Genomic DNA, 21,264 nt, shown 5'->3' on the forward strand with positions numbered 1-21,264 from the left:
GTATTCACATGAACTCTTAAAGGCAAGAGTTTTGAGAATAATGATCATAAAGGGTTTTGGAGTCTCGATCATAGAGAATGTTAAAATATAAAATACTGGTTTGCATTTAGTAAATAGGAGGTGGAAGAACTGCTAGAATTCTATCTGAACTTCTTGCATTATTTACAAAACACTACATCCTCAATAACAAGGGTGATATTTAGAGCTATTTTTATTTTACCCTTACATTCTACTTGAACTTAAGTAAAAATTAATCAGTGGATGAGTCATTTACTATCTCTTGTCATGGACTTTGGATGAGAGGGTTAGCTAGTTTTTTTTTTTTTTTCCTTTTTCATTGTATAATTATTTATCTCTTTGAAGTGAAACTCCAGTATTAAAATAAAAATTATCAGAATACTTGTAGTTTAAATTCACCAGTAGTTACTCACGACAGCGTTGCTATGTGCAAGGCAGGGATGGAGATGCATTTTATTGTTGCCCCTGCTGTTGGTACAGAATTATTAAAAGTTTGGGGCCATAATGAATCTAGAGGTATTACTCAACCCTGCAGTCTTTTCATAGCTGACCAGCAACTTTATAAAATGACTTAAGAGACAGTATCATGAAAAACTCTTCTCAACTGTATATATAGACACCAGAAGTTTAGGACATGTTGAATATGATATTTTTTTTTGACAAATTTCTGTCCTTCACCTAATTTGTAGTTTGTTGGAGGAATAAATTCTCATTATAATTTTTCACTCCCTTACAGTCATACCTGGTCGTTCCTATGTGTTGCACTCTGTTTCATGTTTTCTCTTTCCTATTCTCATTGTCCAGAGCCTAGGGATTAAGCAGATCTGCCAGGGATCCCTTGGAAACATTCGGGTGTGGAGCCTGGGCACACTAGCTTGGGGCACAGTTGACTGAAATGCTTTCTTGCAGGATATGCCTGGCCGGTCTGGGGACATTCTAAAGAATATCAAGTGCTCTAGGCAAGGAATCACCCTCCTCCTGTCATCCAACTTCAGTTTAGGACTTAATGTGTTTCCTCCTTCCCGAGAGCAAATTTAAGGCATGGCCAGGTGGTCTTTTGACCATGTCTATAAAATCCAAAAGGTATAACTACAAGGAAGTCCTTGCTCAGAACTTGGAGTCACTGGGGCAATTGTTATTCATGTTACAATAACAATAAAACATGCATCTGAAGTTTATACTGGATTGTCTTTACCAAAAACATATGGCCTAATTCATAGGTACTGGAACCCCGGGTCCCCTAGAACTCTTAGCTTTTGGCAGTGTGGCACCACTCTTGCAGTTGTGCTGTCCCCAGAGCCCTCTGACATTACGTGGGAGTAACCTAGAGTCACAACTCTTCTGCCACCAACCCTGCATGTCAAACTGAAAAGAGCAGAGAATGACAGACAATACCACATTTTCTTTCATGAGCAGCATCACCTCTCACTGTTCTGTGCAAATTAATCTGAGACAGGAAAGGAGCAGAGGGTGATTGAGACAAGAGAAAAGGGAACACAGGCAAGAGAGGCCGGGTCAACTCCACAGTGCGCCCAGCCACTCCAGCCACACAATGAGCACTGACTTTTAGATGCCTTTTCTTTGTTCATTAATTTTTTCCCTTGCTATTTCTTTAAAGACTACTTTTAGTTACTCAGTTTTCCTTGAATTGCATTCTCCTCATGGGTGCCTGAGAGCTCCATTTCTCAGAATACTTTGCACAGGCTTTTGCTTGCTTCTCGCCTGGATCAGAGTGTCTGGTTCGCAGCTCTCAGGCATCGCAGGGCTTATCCGTGATCATTCCATTCTGTGCAATTTGTGCTGATTCCTGGACAGTTGAGGGATCCTCAAGGAGAAACTGGTTTTGTGAACTATGGCCCAGAGAATGCTGTGGGTAGGGAGCTTGTAGGACTCGGCAGGTCTCTGAGAATCACAGGCCACCAGAATCTAGGACTGAAATTAAGATTCTTAGTTCAAGGGATGAAGCCTAAAGATAATTCCCTGTGACCTACCTCTTTGGTACTACCCTTTGAAAAAGCCACAACCCGCAAGTAGGACATCCTGGGCCAGATGCTTTCAGAAATCCAGGTTTGAATCAATCATTCACTGCGGCTTTTGTGGGAGAATCCCCATGGGATGGCATTGCCGCAGCTGCCATTCTTTCCATGGTGGCTACAGAGCTTTTGCTCAGGCATGGAAGACCCTCTAAGCTAAGTAGAAATAGGCCCTTTATGCTTGCTAGGAAAGGTGACCAGATTTCACAGAAGGTTCTTCATGGGGCCCCAGGGCTAGTTTCTTTTTTGATCTCATTTTGCTATGCCCACTTAATCCTTTGCACTTGCTTGCTTTTTTCTCACTATCTACTCGACATTATCCACACTCGACATCCGAGTGCAAAGGGTTAAAGGTGATATTTAATGAGCAAAAATTAATCTGGCCCCACATGAACAGTATGAATTAACCCAACCACCCTTCCCATAATATGTATCAGTAGACTCAGGGTTGGGGGTGGGGATTAAACTTAGTGTTTGATCAACTTTGTTTAACAAACTTAAGTGAAGCAAATATCCCTGGCATCTACCTCTAAGCTATGATCTGGTTTTGGTTGATGTGAAAAAAGTAGCAACAATTTTATTCTCTAAAATGATGCTCTTTCCATGTGTTCATTCTTTAGAGTGAAGTGGAGAAATGTGTTTCTTTAAGCTTCCCTTACCAAAAATAACAGCAAGGAAATTGACCTTTTGCTTTTAAATGAGATTGAAGAATTTTTCTCCACTTTGGGTCAGGGCTAAGTCCTCCTATCTGTCTATGCTATCTTCCCAATCAGTATATGACAATCATTATTTTATAAATCAAGAGTTTATACTGAAGCTGGACAGATTGAATTGTAATTTGTTTTAATATCCAAAACTAAAAATAACTTTTCCAGTGGGCAAAACCCCAGATGTGTTTTGTCAGTCTCTTTTTCACTTAATGTCTAAAGCTTTATGTATTTAAGGAAAATTTTATCCATGTGTTTCTCATTTATTTATACTTAACTCATCAGTATGTTTAGTATGAGTTATTTGATGTCCAAGAAGCCTTTTTAACCATTTTATGTGCTTATTTTATGTACCTATGAAATAGGAAGTCATTTTCTGCCAAAAAAGCAAACTGTGCAAAGCTTATTACCATTGTTGTCAACAAATATTTATTCAAAAATCTAAACAAGAAATTTTGGAGTCTATTTTAGGCCAACCAACATAAACCTTACGTTCATTCTCTACAGGCTTTCTTGTGTCTTTTGGGGTTCTTATAGTTACATACAGCCTGTTTAAAGAAAGAAGTTGTGGGCCGGGGTCTTTGTAAGGATATGTGTCAATTGTTGAGCCCAAGGATAGTCAGCCGCTATTTCCATGCAACTCTTTCCTGATATCATTGGCGAACCTACCCCATCAGCACTGTCAGTACCATGCATCTTTTCAAATGCAATCAATAGTTAAAATAAATCATCTTTTATTTCTTTTACTTACAAAACTCATCTAATAAGTGAGTTTGTATCTGGTATTTCATCAATGAAACTGTTTCCCCAACTGCGTCCCCTGCATTTGTGCCCTTTTAGCCTTCAGTGTTACAGAGTGGCAAGAACCTATTACAAGTGTTTATTTTACCATGGTGATGTAGTGGAGGTTTGTCCATTCAGCACAATGACTGAGTGGTCGCTTGGCCCTAGGAGCCCTGGTAAATCCCGTGAATAGGAAGATGGCTAATGCATGCTTCCTGCAGTGCTCAGGCTAGTACGGGAACTGACCGTGTAGGAGGTGTCATTGGGGCCCTGCCCATTCTTGCCTGGGTCCACCTGAGTTCATCTGTGGCTTGGCTACATGCAAGTGCAACCTGGAAGTGCAGGGAATTAATATCCCCAAGGGGCCACGCTCCATTAATAGGAGTGGTGTACTTTAGGTCCCACACTGTCTGGTGTGCTAATATTGAGGTAAGTTCCACACAGTTTCTCAGAAAGATTTCAGGGAGACTGAGACCCAGTTGCCTATAATAGCCATCTGCTCACGAACACCTCCTTTTTTGGGTTTGTTCCCTTTCTTGTCTCATTTTTCCTCACCTGTGCTTCCTGAGATGATCTCCCCAAAAACACCTGTACCCAAGTTCTTGTCTTGTTGTTTCCTTTTGGGAGAAATCTAATATAAAGCACACAGAAAAGCAGTAGTAGCGATGCAGTGATATGAGCTGTAATAGAAGTGTGCATAGTAGGAGGGGACAGTTGCAGAACACAGAGCAGTTACTCCATTTGGTAGGGATTTGTAGGGAATTACTAGCTCAATATCAACATCCCCTCTATAGTGTAAATCTTATGAAGGCAGAGGTACCATCTATTCACTGCTGTATTTTTAGAACCTAGCCCAGGGTCTGACGTATAAGAGCTTAATACATATTTGTTGAATGAATGACTTTTTTTGTCAGAGGGAAAACTGAGTATTAGAAGGGTACAGTGATTAGTATGTGGCTTACACTAATACAGTTCACAAGTAATGGTGGAGCTGATATTAAATCCCAGGTGTTCTGATGTCTAGTCCGGGGCTTTTCTCCCTGGAAAAGGGGGACTAGAACAGGATAAAGAGTTGGCTAGAAGGTTGTGGGGATGAGGAGTAGGATGGTATGCGCTAAGGTTGAGTTCTGAGCAAATATGGTATACTCAAGGAAATAAGTCATTTAGATATGATTGGATTGCAAAAAGTATGTAAAATGTGGTGGGGGAAACAGAGACAAAAGGAAATCAATAGTTAAGCAGAGAGATGTGCTAGGCCACGCTGAGGCGTTTGGGCCCTCACTGACTAATGACAGTAGTGGTGGTTGTGGTGGGGACATAATGGAAAGATTTTCCTTGGGTGCAATATCTGATTACATCTTAGAAAGAAAACACTACTGTGAGGAGGAAATATGGGGTTGGACAAGATTGAAGAAGGCAAGTTAAATTACAAATATGTCTAGGAAAGAGAATTAATGGGATTGATGGTGAGATGTGTAGGTTGAAGCAGGAGAAAAAGTCAAGGTCCAGGGTCCTGGCTTAGGCAACTGGGCGGTCCAATTCTTGAGTTAGAGCAGGTAGGAAGAAAGTACTGTGAGAGCTGCTAAATTTCAAGGTTGCCAGGAAGCATCTAGGTTGAGGATATGTAGGATCTAGAAAGATGGGTCTTTGGTTGGAATGTAGATCTGGCAAGTCATCAGCATGTGAATTTTTTTTTTAAGCCATGGAAGTTAATAAAACAAAAAAAAAGAAAGAAAGAAACATGTAAATAGTGTTTACTCTATGCCAATTACTGTTCTGAGTCCTTATAAATATTAACTCTAGTTAACTATTGAGTATATTAATATCAAAGTATTAGGTAACTCTATTAAGAAACGGAACATTAACTCAGTATCTAACTCTGGTATCTCACGAGGTAGATACTGTGATTCCACTTAGTAGATGAGGAAACTGAGGCACAGAGAAAGTTAAATAACTTTCTCAAAGACATAGAGCTAGTGAGTGGTGAAATTAGGGTTGCTCTATTGATTGAGCAGAGAAATAAAAGACAAGTATCATAACTCCAGAGAATGGAAAAGGAGCTTGAAATAGATTAAGACCCATAAGAAGCATCAAGAGAGGTAAGAGAAGTATCAAGGGAAAAGGTAGAATGTTAAGGATGGAAGAGAAGAGGGATTTCCTTGGGTCATATGCCATTGAGAGATCAAGTAACAGGATGGCTACAGATATTCATTGGATGTCATGATGAAAAAATCATTAGTGACAGCAGTTTTAATGAAACAATGGAGGTTGGCCATTCAACAGAAACACTCTCCCAGGATCAGGAGAAACAGCTCTAGACAAAGCTATATAAACTAAACAGCTTAATCAAACTAGAGGAATTGATCTTGGAGAATGAGTTTGACCTGATAAGTCTGTGCTGCAGATATCATATGAAGAAATTTACAATGAACCAGACTTTCTGGAGGCTGCAAGTTATGTACCGTGATATCAGAATGGACAAACCTTGGGGAGTACAAGTGTTAAAACAGAAGAAAGGAGGGAGGAAGGGAAAACCTGAGTGATAAACACAGTAAAATACTAAAATTAAAGATTCCCCTATAAAGAATTTTCTTGAAATTATTATTTTTTGAGACCCAAATACTTTGCTTTTGATCTTGCTCATATATGAAGAAATAAAAGTGTTACATCAGACTCTGGAGCTGAAAATATCAAGAAGAAGAAGAAAAATAGACGATTCATATTAACTCCCTTGCTGATGAATATTGGCAGCCTGCAAGAAACACGTGGGAGAAAGTCCTCAAGCTTAGCGTACAAGTGGAATGGCTTTTGCACATGCAGGAAAGAGGATGTCCAAAGACAGTGGTGGAGGTCGCAGGGACTCTGGGAGTTAGAAATCGGTGTGGGCAGGCCTAATGAGGTGGAGACAGTTCTTTCTTCAGTCATGTTTTAAGGTAAGTCAAGAGTGTTTGGGACTAAGCCGCTGTGGTCAACTTTCTCCATGAGGGACTTTTGCTCATACCTGCAGTGGATTCGTTCGTTGTCAATGATAATTGAATCAATTCAGGGTGTTGGCCTGGAAGGGATTCTACTTTCATTCTAACTTGCCAGGTTTTAAAAAACGAAACTTTAAATCGGTCAGCTGAAATTGGTTTATGAATTGCTGGAAATCCCTAGACAGATTTCCATCAATTCAAAACATCACAGACAATCCTGTATTTGCAGTGGGCTTTGAGTTATTCATGAAATCCTATTGAACATCTTTTTTGCATTAATTTAGTGATATTTCTCACTGACGTCAAGGTGATGAAAAATAACACTAAACCTTACTTGGCTGACTGTGAAGAACTTGGAACTCGACCAGGCATGCTGCAGGCAATTTCTGGAAGGCAGGCAGGAAGGCAGGCAGGGGGACCTGGCATGCCTCAGAAACTACCTCAGAGATGAGCTTTAGAGAGAAACAAGTCTACAATTATGGGAATAAAACTCACAAATATTTAACTGCTGCCAGCAATTTCTGAAAGGCTATAAAAATTTGAAAAACACACACCAATGGCAGGAGTAAGCAAAAGGAGGTACACTTTAAAAGAGAAAAATCAGTATTTTATTTATTGGCCAAATACTTCTATAGGATTTACTGTGTTCTGGGCATTTTTCTAATGACTTTGGGAATATGAATTCACTTAATATTCTTGACAACCCTTAGGAAGTGGATACTGTGATTATCTTCATCTTGTAGACAGTGATGGTATGGTACAGAGAGGTTATGTAGCTTGCTCATGGTCACACAGCTGGAACTGAGCTGGGATTTGAACCTAGGTGAGTCTGGCCCCAGAGTTCATGCTTTAGCCACAGAAGCTGCCTCTCATAAAGGAAACAGTGTTTCCTCTCAAGAGCCTAATCTTTCCCACATGGGAGCTTCTGCTTGATTCTATCAATAGTTCTACTAAGTTGTACCTTATAAAACCCTTCTCTGCTGTTGTGGAGATAACCATGTACCAGGTCATGCCAGCACTGATTGAGGTAGCAGAGACAGACACACCCTTGGTCATGTCACGTCATGGTGTGGCATTACTTTGCCTCTTGGTGCAGTTGAAGTCTTGACTCCGGCACATGCTGATAGATTATAAATAGTAGATAGTTTCTACCACATAGACTGTGAACACTGACATTTATGGACAGTTAATGGGCTACATAGTTGTGGCAGATTATCTTTAGAGAATCAGTAGCTTCGAGAAATGGTTAGAAGCAGAAAGTAAGGGGGAAAATGGGTAAGTGGTCTTCATGTAAGACTTTATTCTTGAAATGCATGTCTTTGAGAACAAAATCATTACATTTGCATCAGTTATATTGATTACCCTGAGCAAGATTTGTGTTTCTGACATAAAGGCTCTTAGTTACTGGGTTTTTGTTCTGCACTCATATCTGTCTGTCAAATTGACACATTGCTTGGGAATGACATTCTGCTCACTGTGTTATGAAGTCCTCCCCATCAATTCTTTTTCTGTACACAGTAGTTTCCCATGAGTCCTAGAGCTAATTAAGAAGGGGCCTATATTTTATATAGCAGATGTCTTATCTGGTGGCCACAAGAACAGGCCATTTTTACTAAAATGCTCTATCTCCAGTCCAGCTTCTTGTCCTCAGACTCCAGTATCCAATTGCTTTGTTGCCATCTCCACTTAGATTTCTAATGGACATCTCATATTTCCATGTCTAAAATGACCATCTTCCTACCTGCATCCTTCCCCATCTTAATTGAGGAAACCCCATTCTTTAAACTGCCAAAGTCTAAACCTTTGAGGTATTTGGCCTCTCTTATTTTCTCATACACCTCATCCAATTCAGCAATGAATCCTGTTTCTATCTTCAGAATGTGTCCACAATCCAGTCATCTTTATTCTACTCCATGCTGCCACCTGCTTTAAACCTCCACCTCCCCCTTCTTGAATGGCTGGAACAGTCTCTATGCTTGTTCTTTTGCCCCTCTACAGCAGTCAAAGCAATTCACTGAAAAGTATAATCAGCCAATGTCCTTACTCTGCTAAAATCTCTGTAGTTGTTCCCCCTTTCAGAGTTAGAGTCCTTTGAATGACCACTGAGGCCAGACATCATCTGGCCTCCATTATTCCCTTCACTCTTGCCCCCCTGGTCCCACCACTCTGGCCCGTTTCTCTTTCTCATCCACAAGACACACTGCTACTTTGGAAAGTTTGCATTAGCTCTTTCCACTGATTGGAAAGCAATTCTTCCAGATATCCCAAAAATAAATTCCCTCAACCTTTAAATCTTAGCTGAACTTGAGGCTCCCCTGGTCATCTTGTTTAAAGAGGGACTCCCCGTACTCCCAATAATCCTCCCCATTTTCTTTTATCATGGCACTTGTCACCTAACAAATGATATACTTTACTTATTTATTACTTTTATTATTTAATATCTCTCTTCTCTGACTAGACAGTATTACTCAGAGTGAGGGATCCTCGTCTGTTCACTAAAACATCCTAAGTATCTAAAATGGTATCTGACACATAATAGAAACTCAATAAATGTTTTCTGAGTAAATAGATTAAAAAATGTGTGTTAAGTTGGATGTCTCTAGTAAAACCACCCTTGGTTACCTTGCTTCTCCCTTCACTCATAGTTAGCCACATGAGGGTTACAAATTTGTACCAACTATATGTTTTGCTTTAATGCGTGGCCATTTGAAACTTCACATTCTTTAAACTTCCTTTCAGTATGTCTGTTTACAACATAGCCCTAAAAATAACATCTGCCATTGCAATTAGATCCATCATGAATATATAGTTATCTAAAGCTCAAAAATAAACTCCTATGTAAATATCTGGCAGGTAGGGCTAAATTTGCTAGTACTTCATGAATTTTATAAATTCTTTCTGTTCTGAAAGTGAAAAAGTATCACTAGTGTTTTGATTAAAGTTAAAAAGAGCTGTTGCTGCCTTTCAGAAATGGAGAAGATGGGCAACAATTCTGGTTCACACAGTGATTCCTAAAGATCAGATTGGCTGCAAAAGGATGACAACCTTGCCTAAGGAGATGTGTACTGGAAACGGAGGACCCAGTGTGAAATCCCCTTCTATTTTGATTTAGGATGATAAGCCATAAACAGTCCTTGAAGCGACCAGTATCCAAGGACACAGGTCTAGTGTTTTCCACCGTGTTTGAATGTTCAGTTTAGGCAACACATGGCAGCTGGACTCAATCCTGTTGTTAGGAACATCCCTACATGAAAGTGCCCAGTCATTACTCATGATCTGATTGGTATGCTTAGAGAAGCGGGCCAACCAGCTTTCAGTCTGAGATCGCCTTTAAAGGGGGAGAGGGAGAAAACTTTGGAACCAAGAGGCAGAAAACAAAGATAAACATAGAAACAGCATGGTCAAGTGTTAAAATCACAAAATGCAGATGGGACAATTTTATCCTTCTATGCTCAGCCGTCAGGATTAGTGGGACTTAAAAAGCTGCAATGTCATCTGCACTGTCACTTTGACACAGAGTGGAGTGATTGCTTATATACCCTTTTAAACTTGACTGCCTTTATTTGAAATTGTAGTTGATTTGAAGGTAGCATTCCCGATTTGTCTAGACTCCCTTCTATTTCCTAACTAAGAACAAATAACACAAAGCATGTTATTTCCACTTAATTAGTCCCTGGACTTTTAAAGTAATGGCATTTAAATATAGCAAATATTTGTTATTTATGAGGGACAGTATAGAGAGGTTGAGAGCATGGACTCTGGAGCCAGACTGGCCCCATCACATACTGACTATGATTCTGAGCAAGTGACTTAATCTACAGTTTATTCATCTATAAGATGAGAAGAATCACTGTACCTACTTCATTAATTTTTGAGAAAGATATGAACTAATATATAAAAAGGGACCAAAACAGTAATAGAAGACATGATATAAGAAGTCGCTTTTATTATAATTAACAGTCATTGTCATCATCATGCTCTTCTTTTGGATATAGGCTAGTCATTGTGATTTTTACCTATGAGTTAGGTCTTGCCTTTCTGAATATCTCTAGCATGAGATTGTTTGCCTTCTTTAGCAGGACATGTTACAGAGAAGGTGGAGCGCTGCTTCCTACAACTTTCAGTCACGGTTCAGTTGCTGGAGGAGTGTAGTGTGGGCTGGTAAATTGGGAGAGTGTGCAGCAGTGATGTTGCCAGGTGTATGTAGACTCAGGGTGTGTGTCTGTGAGGAGGTGCTGGCTTCACTTCTCACCCTTTGCCAACACTGCTGTACGGGAAACAGAGACAGAGATAGAAAGAGACTGATCAAGTATCAAGATCCATTACACAGTGTGTTCTTTTAACTGTGACAGATAAAAAAATTCTACTAGAAAAATCTCATGAGCTCTAAGAACAGACCAATTAGCCATGGCTTCATTTCTCTTTCTCTCTCTCTCTATATATGTTTGTATTTATATGTATATATTTATAGATTTATATTTGTATAAAGTATATATAAGTATATATTTATATCTCTGTGTGTGTGTGTATATATATATTTGGGGGGGACATGTATTTGTTATCTACTGCAATATAACCACTATCCCAGGACTTACCAGCTTAAACAAAATTGTATGAAGCCACAGTTTGTGAGGGGCAAGACTCTGGAAGCAGCTTAGCTGGGTGGCTCTCAGTTAGGCACTCTAGAGTTACAGCTGCAGGCTGAGGCTGCAGTCCTCTGACAACTTGACTGGGCCGAGGGACCCCTCACCACATGGGCTTCTCCATAGGCCTGCTCACAGCTGGCTTCACCCGGAGTGAGGGAGCCAGGACAGCATGCAAGAGAGCCCAAGATGGGAGCCATAGGACATTTTATGCCCTAGTCTCACAAGTGCTCTTTCCTTCTGTTTTGCTCAATTCTGTTGATCGCATGCCATCCCTGCTACAATGTGAGAGGGACTAGAGGAGGTGTAAGTACATCTCGGAGGCTGGCAACCATAGCCATATCTAGCATTCTAAGCTGGAATTTATATCTCCTTTTTGCGAATGAGGCTATAGCCATGGAATAGTTTGAATTAAAAATAAAATGACAAAAGTTATATCTAATACCATGTATTCCTCATTAAATGTTATACATTTGTCTGTATATTCATAACGTTGTATGTGCATACACATAAAAACACACACATTGTTAATAGAAATACAGAATATTAGTCCTGCCCAAACTTACTGCATCAGAAACCACATTTTAACCAAATCCCCAGATAATTCATATACACATTAAGTTTGAAAAGCACCAGTGTAGAATACATTTCAAACTTGTTTAGTCCTAAAATCTAATACATTCTAAAAAACTAGTAATAGAACAGAGCTAACAAAATTGTCTATTAAATGAATGTTTGCTGCTAAATCTCTTTATCCACCCCCCTTCCTCAACTCCCACCCCAGCTCCTTTTCTACACAGACACTACACAGAAATATGGTTTGGCTCTCCAGAATGTGGAAGTCAAACCAATGCTTTTTCCCCCCTCACAAGAAAATAGGTGGAGTACTGCAATGACATTTCAAAAAACCATGTTTTAAGATAAGGTTTGTTTTTATTGATGGCAGATGGTAAGAGACTTCCAAAGGATACAGTTGGCTGTAGGAAAAAGAAATAGTTTTGAAAATCATCAACTGGTATTTGCGAAATGTCATCAGGGACTTTCTTTTTCCCTCGCCTAAAACAAATACAGACGATTCTACATAAAGAGAAAGCTGTGTATAAAATTCAGCCATGTGTTTGAAATGATTCCATTTTTATAAGACAATTTGAAGTACCCTGACAGTTGTGCAGACAAAAAAGCTCAAATTAATTTGTTTTTGTGCTATTAATGGATTTTTGTTGGTCTTGTTGGCATTGGAATTGAAATAGCCACCCACAATTTCTTTATTGGGTCAGACCCTAAAGGGGAAACCTTGAAGTAAAGGCAATGATACAGCCTGTAGCTTATTAAACAAACCAGTAAAATATATTTTTCTCCAATTACAAAAGTAATACAAACTCTTTGTAGAAAATTTAGGAAATATCAAGAACTATAGTGAAAATAAGTTATTTGAAATCCTATCGAAAGATAACTACTAAAGATAACTTCTATTAATATTTTGACTTTATCAGTCTTTTTCTACCATACTCCTGATATACATGATACAGCATATGGATGACATACATACACACATATCATGCAAGAGGGAAATGTCTAAGACTCTTGCTATGAGGACAAAAAAATTAAAATGATTGTGTATTTTTCCTATGCAAACAGAAATTCTGAAACTATGGCAAGTTTCTTGGTGACCATTTCCTGCTGTTGGTTACACTACCAAACTCACTTTGCACATAGTGTTTGTAATCATTACCATCCTTAAAACTCCTTAGAAAATTTCCATCACCTCAAAAAGAACGGTACCGCTCTCCGTGCTTAGCGCAGCCATGGCCCGCGGTCCCAAGAAGCATCTGAAGCGTGTAGCAGCTCCAAAGCATTGGATGCTGGATAAGCTGACCAGTGTGTTTGCTCCTTGTCCATCCACTGGTCCCCACAAGCTGAGAGAGTGTCTCCCACTCATCATTTTCCTAAGAAACAGGCTTAAGTATGCCCTGACAGGAGATGAAGTGAAGATCTGAATGCAGCGCTTCATTAAAATTGATGGCAAGGTCCGAACTGATATAACCTACCCTGCTGGATTTATGGATGTCATCAGCATTGACAAGACTGGAGAGAATTTCCGTCTGATTTATGACACCAAGGGTCGCTTTGCTGTTCATCGTATCACACCTGAGGAGGCCAAGTACAAGTTGTGCAAAGTGAGAAAAATCTTTGTGGGCACAAAAGGAATCCCTCATCTGGTGATTCATGATGCTCGTACCATCCGCTATCCTGATCCACTCATCAAAGTGAATGACACCATTCAGATTGATTTGGAGACTGGCAAGATTACTGATTTCATCAAGTTTGACACTAGTAACCTGTGTATGGTGACTGGAGGCGCTAACCTGGGGAGAATTGGTGTGATCACCAACAGAGAAAGACATCCCGGGTCTTTTGATGTGGTTCACGTGAAAGATGCCAATGGCAACAGCTTTGCCACTCGCCTCTCCAACATTTTTGTTATTGGCAAAGGCAACAAACCATGGATTTCTCTTCCTCCAGGAAAAGGTATCCGCCTCACCATTGCTGAAGAGAGGGATAAGAGACTGGCAGCCAAACACAGCAGTGGGTGAAATGGTCTCCATGTAACATAATAACATGTTAAAAAGTTATTTGTACTTAATTAAAGATATTACAGTGTGGGGAAAAAAAAAAAAAAAAAAGAACTGTACCAATTAGCCATCATTTCCTATACCCTCTTTTCCCTAGCCCCTAGCAAACCACTGACGTATTTTCTGAATCTCTGGGTTTTCCCATTCTGGACTTTCCATATAATATTAATCTATGGCCTTTTATCTTCTGTGTCATGAATCATTACTTCATTCTTTTCTTATGGCTATATAATATAACATTGTATAGATATACCACATGGTGTATCTATTCATGAGTTCATGGACATATGGGTTGTTTTTACTTTTTAACTATTATAAATAACAATGCTGTGAACATTCATGTATAAATTTTGCTGTGGGCATAGTTTTTCAATACTTTTGTGTACTATTTATTCATAGTATAATTATTGAAACCAGAAAATTAGCATTAATTTAATACTTTTTACTACTAACTAATCTACAAATTTTATTCAAAATTTGCCAATTGTTCCACTAATGCTCCTTTTTAATTTCAAAACCCAAAGATTCTCTATTTCATTTAATTGCCATATCTCGTTTGTTTTCTCTATTCTGGAAAAGTTTGTTACTTAAAAAAAATTTTTTTATATTAATAAAAAGTTAAATAAAAAATGAAAGTTTACAGTCTGGCAAAGAACAGAATCTGATAAATCTCAATGACTTGGAACAGTAATTTCAGTTTCTAGGCAGCTTAAAATAAGGCTTGTTTCTCTAAAAAAAAAAAAATTCTTTTGTACACATACCTAGAAATAGAATTGCTGTGTCATATTAAACTCCATGCTTAAATGAACTCCACATTAAGCTCCATGTTTAACTTCTTAAGACACTGACAAATTGTTTTCCAAAGTAACTACACAATTTTATGTTCCCATTAGCAATGTATGAAGGTTCTAATTACTCCACACTCTTGACAAGATGTGTTTTGTCTTTTTTTTCTTTTGTCAATTTGTTTCTTTTTTATTTTAGCCGTTGTACTGGGTGTGAAACAGGATCTCACTGTGGTTTTGATTTGCAGTTTCCTAATGACTGATGATGTTGAACATCTTTTCATGTGCTTATTAGCCATTTGTATACCTTCTTTGAAAAAATGACTATTCAAATGTTTTGTCCAACATTGTTGTTTTATTATTGTGATAGTTCTTTATATATTCTGGATGCTAGGCCTTCATCAGATATTTTAATTTGCAAATAATTTTCTTCCATGGGCTTTTTACTTTGTTGGGAATGACCTGTGTGTAAAAGTTTTTAATTTTGATGAAGTCCAGTTGAATATACCTGTTATATGTGATACAGTGTATATATATGGATATACATATGGATAGATAACATATGTATATAAAATTAAAGACATACTTGAGCAAGTCTTTTTGAAAAGTAATTATTTAATCTGAATTTTCAAATATTCAAGATAATTTAAGAGAAAAAAAGAGGAAAGCCATTAAAGCATACTTGACTTCTTTGTAATTCAAAGGGAAATTTTATAAATTCAAACATTTTCTGTTCTTTCAAAACAGTTTTGTATTCCTAAGTTCTTTCTCCTCATAGTCTCTCGTTTGAATATTATTAAGAAAATTCCTAGTATCCAATGTCAGAAAATACTGTTGAGCTTAAAAGAAAAAAAATGTGACTTTCTTATGAATTTGTTGGAGGGACTCATTCACCCAGTTTGGTATTGCTAGGGGAGGAGAATATTTCACATTCTTAGAGCAGGTTCCATCTCTCGCTGTCAAAAAACAAAGCAAATTGAATGGAAGTTCAATTTGTTTACTTTTTTCTCGGTTGCATTTGGTGTCATATCAGACAAAACATTGCCTAATCCCAGGTTGTAAAAATTTATACATACATTTTTTCCTGAGAATTTTACAGTTTTAGCTCTTACATGTAGGTCTCTGATCCATTTTGAGTTAAATTTTCTGTATGTTGAAATAGGGGTCCAACTTCATTCTTCTGCATGTGGATATCCAGTTGTCCCAACATTGAAAAAAACTGTTTCCCCCTATTTAATTATCTTGGCATTTTTACTTAAAATCAATTGACCATAGCATAAGAGACTTTTCTTTCTTGAATTTTTCCCCCTGCATTGCTGCCAGTGATTATTCTAAACTGTAGCATTGCTTATATTTTGCTTATATTTTGGTTACTGAAATTTCTTCAATGGCTTCCATGGATTATAACAAAAGGACGAAATCTGGCAGTTGTGCTGGGAAGTGCAGAGGCTCTGTAATCGACCATAGTTTTGAATCTGGGTCTACCTCTTATTGAAAGTGTGACCTGGGACAAATTACTAAGTTGCAACTAGAGTGTGAACATCACAGGGCCAGGGACCTTGCCTGCCTTGCTCACCATCAAAATACCAACACCATCACAGAGCTGACACAGCACTCACATTCAGAATCAGTCTCAGTTTCCTCATCTACAGAACGGAGATTATTTCAACTATTTAATAGGGTGCTGATCAGTATTAAACTAAATAATATACTTGGGTGCTTTTCTTTAAAAAATAGTTTTTACTGAATTATAAGTACAAGTGTGATGAATTATAATACAGTGAACATGATTGTGTAATTGCCACCCAGATCAAGCATCCCAGAATCTCCTTCATAAACCCCCTCTTGTCCTGGTTGCTATTACTCTTCCCTGTAAGTAGCCAGTTCCTTTTTGAGACTTACTTCCAACATTACCTTCCTCCTAGAAATCCTTCTTGGGCCTTCCATTGAGCCCTTAATACCTTTCTATTAATATATGCTTCCAAGGCCCCTTTGCCGTTGTATTGATCACATATGTTGTAGTCATCCACTCACTTCTCTGTCTCCCTGCTTATTGCTGCCTCTGCCACACACTGCAGAGTGCCCACCACTTGTTGCAGCCATGCAGTTGATGCTTGAGGAGAAAAATCAGCTGATGGCATTTGGAGCCTACAAAGACAACTATTCAGTTTCAAACTATCATTATAATACTTTGGAAATCTTAAAGCAATGGTTGTTTGGCATAGAAACATAGCAATGGAAGAAGATTGGGTAAACTCATGATCTGGGTAAATCTAACATTGAGCAGTTCTTCCAACAACTCTGTGGGCGCTAATTAGTTATCTCTGATTCTTTGAAAAGTATGTCTATGGTTATGCCTTTGGATGCAAAAACAGTGCAGTGAAAACCCAGATTGCAACAAATAGTTGCAGTGTGAGAAGATAGAGGGAGTTTCCTGCACACGGTATTTCAGTTTATCATCAGCAGCCTGCATCATCGTAACCAGTGCGCCTTCTGCCAACCTGGGTGGGGAAGGGGAAGCGAGAAGGGAGACCTTCCAAATTGTGTGTCCATCAAGATGCAGTGCAGCCAGCAGGGAGGCATCTAGGAGTTGTAAAGACGGCATTTCGGTGGGTAACCGGGGACTCATTGTTAATCATGTGTGACATATGGCACAGCTGTGAGGGTTTCGTGCCAGGCAGGGTGAGCTATTGCAAAAGCATGTGGAGGCAACTGGGCCATTTAGACTTGAAGAGAAGCCTATGCTATAAGTAGGAAGAACACAGGTGATAGAGCTATTTTCCTTTACACTGTAGAGAAATAACTTTGTGGTTCACTATCTAGACCACCAGATGGGTTGCACTGTGCTCCATCTCTAAGACAGCATTTTCTGATGTAACAGCTGTAGAAATGGGTGTGGGCATGGGTGTATGTGAATGGAGTGGGAGTGGAGAAAAAGTAAAGGGAATTTCTAACAAATGGAGTGTGTGGATGTGTGTGTGGGGGGGGTGCAGGCACGGACACACACACACACTCTTTATAAAAGGAGAATACAAACATTTTCAGCACTGCCAAAATGTTCCTCTAGCTTGGTGGGCTTGAAAAGTGATACGTCCAGTTTAGACATTTGGCAAGCTGCACGTGGAAAGTTTTCCCATCTTGTCATCCTTGTTTTAAAGAGTCTTCGCTGTCAGCGCTGAGAAGGTTAGTGACCTCGGGACTGGGTGGGGAGAAAGGAGAGGTGTGTGTTGGCTTGGCAGTTTACAGATAGTAGAAAATGGTCAGCAGGAAACTTGCCACGTCTTGGAAGTTCTGTTTAAAGCAATGACTACCAGCACATCATCATTTTCATTTTGTTTTTCCCTAGAGGCAGAAGTCTTGCACATGTTTCCCTTGTGTTTCCATGCCAGTGGTGTGGCCATGCAGCATTTTAAGCTTGGGCCTTTACTTTTGTTTACAGGAGGCAGTTGCAAATAGATCAGGTCTTAAATCCTTGATCATTCTATATGCTTTTCATTAAGTGGTGACAGATTGTCTGATGGTTGCTACTTTTATGTAAATTTTTGGTCTATCCAATAACTAGTTGCTGAAAGTTGTCAAGTGGTTGGTGTTATACTGTGTCATTGGGGAATTTTAGGTGGAAAGACATCTACTGAGCATACAAACTCTAAAATGCAGTTGAGTTTTGGGAGAATTTTAGTGGGATGTGGTGATAGAAAATCAGAAAATTGTGTTTTATTTCCTCTTAAGCTGTTAATGGACAGCCAGGGTAATCATATTTGAGCTTATAAACATAGCACCAATGATAGTATTCCTGGATGTCTTCTTTGTTGGTAGAAATAGCCTGAAGTTATACAATTTGAACTAAAGTATCAAATATGTTATGTGAATTCCCATATCTAATGAAACAGGGAATCACTAGGACTCTAGAAATTTAGCAGTTCAGCTATGAAACAGAAATTAAGGATCTCTCTCTCTCTCTCTCTCTTTCTCTCTCCCTCCTCCTCCTCTTCTCCTTCCTTCTCTCTCTCCCTCCCTCTCGCCTCCCTTCTTAAATCCCGTTCTCCCTTCCCCACATTGATCCAGCAAATAAGTAAGAAAGTACTTACTAGAGGATATAATTCTAATAAACAATAACAGAAGTATGATGGCCATAGAAGGCTTTTGTAGATCTTATTAAAAGAATACCAAGGTACAAAATAATTTCCTTTGAAAAAGAAAGAAGCTATATTTTGTATGAATTTATAATACAAAAGTAGAGACAATCTATAAAGTCTTCTATAAAACAGACTGCAATACATTAAGTTATAAGTTATGTCTCTCTCCTATTTTTTCCAAATAATTTGCAGAAATTTCTCACTTTAATAATATTTTACCAGTGGCATAATCTGTTTTATATCTATGTCTTGTGAAGAATAAACTCTGGTCAGCCTAACATAATATTATGGTTAAGAGAGACAAAAGGCCCACCTGCTAAATATATCTTTCCCTCTGAACATAATTCTTACTGGTGTTAAACTGTGAAACCCTAAAAGCCTGTTTTGAATGCAAATATTCTTCCTGGGAGTCCATATTATCACCTGAGTATAATTTAGAATCACAGACTAATAGAGCTGGAAGAGAACTGGCCAACATTTCTGCACTATACTTCTTTTAAAGATGAGAACATTGTGGTCCCAAGGGGAACAATGACTGTTCCAAGATCGCATGGTTGGCTGGTGTGGAGCTGGCACTGGACGCAACTTTCCTGAAAGAACTCAAGTCACCTGTGGAGACCTGTTCACCTCACCTCAGTTCTTTCCTCATTATCTTTTCAATCTCTTTTCTGTGGGTTTATATCTTTTCTCTTTATTCACAGACAAGATGTAGGCTCATAAACAATAAGAAATAAGAATAGATAAGCTTTTTACATTTTTATATGTTTATTAAGTATATTTAAAATAAGATATTTAAGCACACCATGAACAGAAAAGCATTTGTCCTCCACATTATATGAGAGGATGGATGATGACCCAGTTCCTTTTCATCCCAGAGATTCTGTACTTCTGAGAGTCAGACTGGAAAATGGTGAGAATGTGGGATTTTATCTGGTGTGTGCTGCATGGTCAATAGGAAGTAGCCTGAGGTCAAGATGTCTTCCTTTGCTCCCCAGGGAAACAGGGAGAGGAAGGGGGAGCTCACATGGAAAGATATTTCCTGTACTTAGTCCTGTCCGCATTTGTTACTCCGAGTTGCCCCCTGCCAGCCCACGTCAGTTGTGTCCCCTGGAAATCTTGGTGAGGTAGCATGTCCCTGAGCTCCAGGCAGGTGCTCCCATCCCCCCACTGGGCACTGGCTCCCATCCCCCCCACTGGGCACTGGCTGGGGGAGAGAGGAACGTGGGGCCCCACTTCCTGTGGAAACTTCCGCCTCACTTCTTGCCATCTCAGTAACCTCGGTGGCTGCCCGTGTCTTTGCTCCACAGGCCTCCCTCTGCCTCCACAGGTGTGTCTTCATTCACCTCGTGTCACCTCTTCTGGGAAGACAGGAGGCAGCCAAGCAGCTCTTGCTTTCTGGCCTGCAAGAAACTATTAAGAGTCAGGCCATCTTCTTGAAATGGATAAAAGAAAGCATTTCAGGGAAAACAAACATAAATTAATATTCAATAAGTGCTGTTTCTGCATTCTCTTATTTTGCAGCTTTTATTTCCTTAATCCTTTTAACCTGTTATTATGCTGACAATTTTTATGGAATCTTGACCAATTATATTTGCACATCTGTCCTGCCCTTCTGGGTAGAATGGAGCATTCACTCAGCTGTCAAATGAGGATCATGACTTTCATAATTCTGACTGCATGATTTCCTTGATTTCATGACTTATCTTTACTGAGAGAAGCTAGCAAGTTTTTTAAAGACACTGATTAAGTATTTTGGATGGCCAGGAAAATACATTATTAAAGTCTTGAGAGCAGTTTAGGAGTACAAGCTACTAAATAAAATATAAAACCCAGAATCACCACCAGACACATAAGGAACATTTATTTTTTTTCTAACAGACAGTTGTCTCCTCCAACTCCCTTAGGATACAGTGAACAATCAATTTCTCTACCACAACCTTAGAACATGAGCAGAGGCAACACAAAAAACAGGGCAGTCCACTGATGGTTTGGCAGCTTAAATATCCATCATCAACTTTTCTGGACTTTCTTGAAAAGTAGTTGCCATTCCTGGCTAGTGGTTTTACTCATTTCTGTCAGAAACTAAAACCTGGGTGGGCTGGAAGCCTCAAGAGCATCTTAACAAGCCAGAGAAACCAATGTCCCCAAGGTGGAACCAATCACAGAACTAGCAAATACCTTAGAAATGGAATATGGCCGACCCCTGCCGTTCTTGAGAAAGGCCCCATTTGGCTCCAAACCATGTGTCCTTTCTAGAACACCACTCTACCTAAAGCATGAGTCTTGGTGTCACTCGCTATCTTGGGGTTTTATTTATTTTGTCTAAGTTATTTAAGTAAGTTTTGATAAGTTATTTTAACTTTTTGCCCCACATTTTATGGTATAGTAGGTCAGTTGGGGATTCTCTGGGAACAAAACCCAAAATTATACCAATATTTCTGTGGGAAATTTGTCTTTGAATAATATTATTTTAAATAGAGCTGACATCTCCAAGAACATGACCACAACATTATTGAAGTCAAGGTTGTGTGAGTCCTGAGGGTCCCTAGGC

The 21,264-nt window shown here is 39.1% G+C and overlaps 1 protein-coding gene and 1 pseudogene across 2 annotated transcripts in view; both read left to right on the forward strand.

The window, feature by feature from the left end:
* Positions 1-21,264, forward strand: part of ADAMTSL1 (ADAMTS like 1) — an 856,830-nt gene that overhangs the window by 163,442 nt on the left and 672,124 nt on the right. The window lies entirely within an intron of this gene.
* LOC105874123 (small ribosomal subunit protein eS4, X isoform-like) lies at positions 12,928-13,831 on the forward strand (annotated as a pseudogene).

The sequence above is a fragment of the Microcebus murinus genome, chromosome 12, assembly GCF_040939455.1.
Source record: "Microcebus murinus isolate Inina chromosome 12, M.murinus_Inina_mat1.0, whole genome shotgun sequence".
Lineage (NCBI taxonomy): Eukaryota > Metazoa > Chordata > Mammalia > Primates > Cheirogaleidae > Microcebus > Microcebus murinus.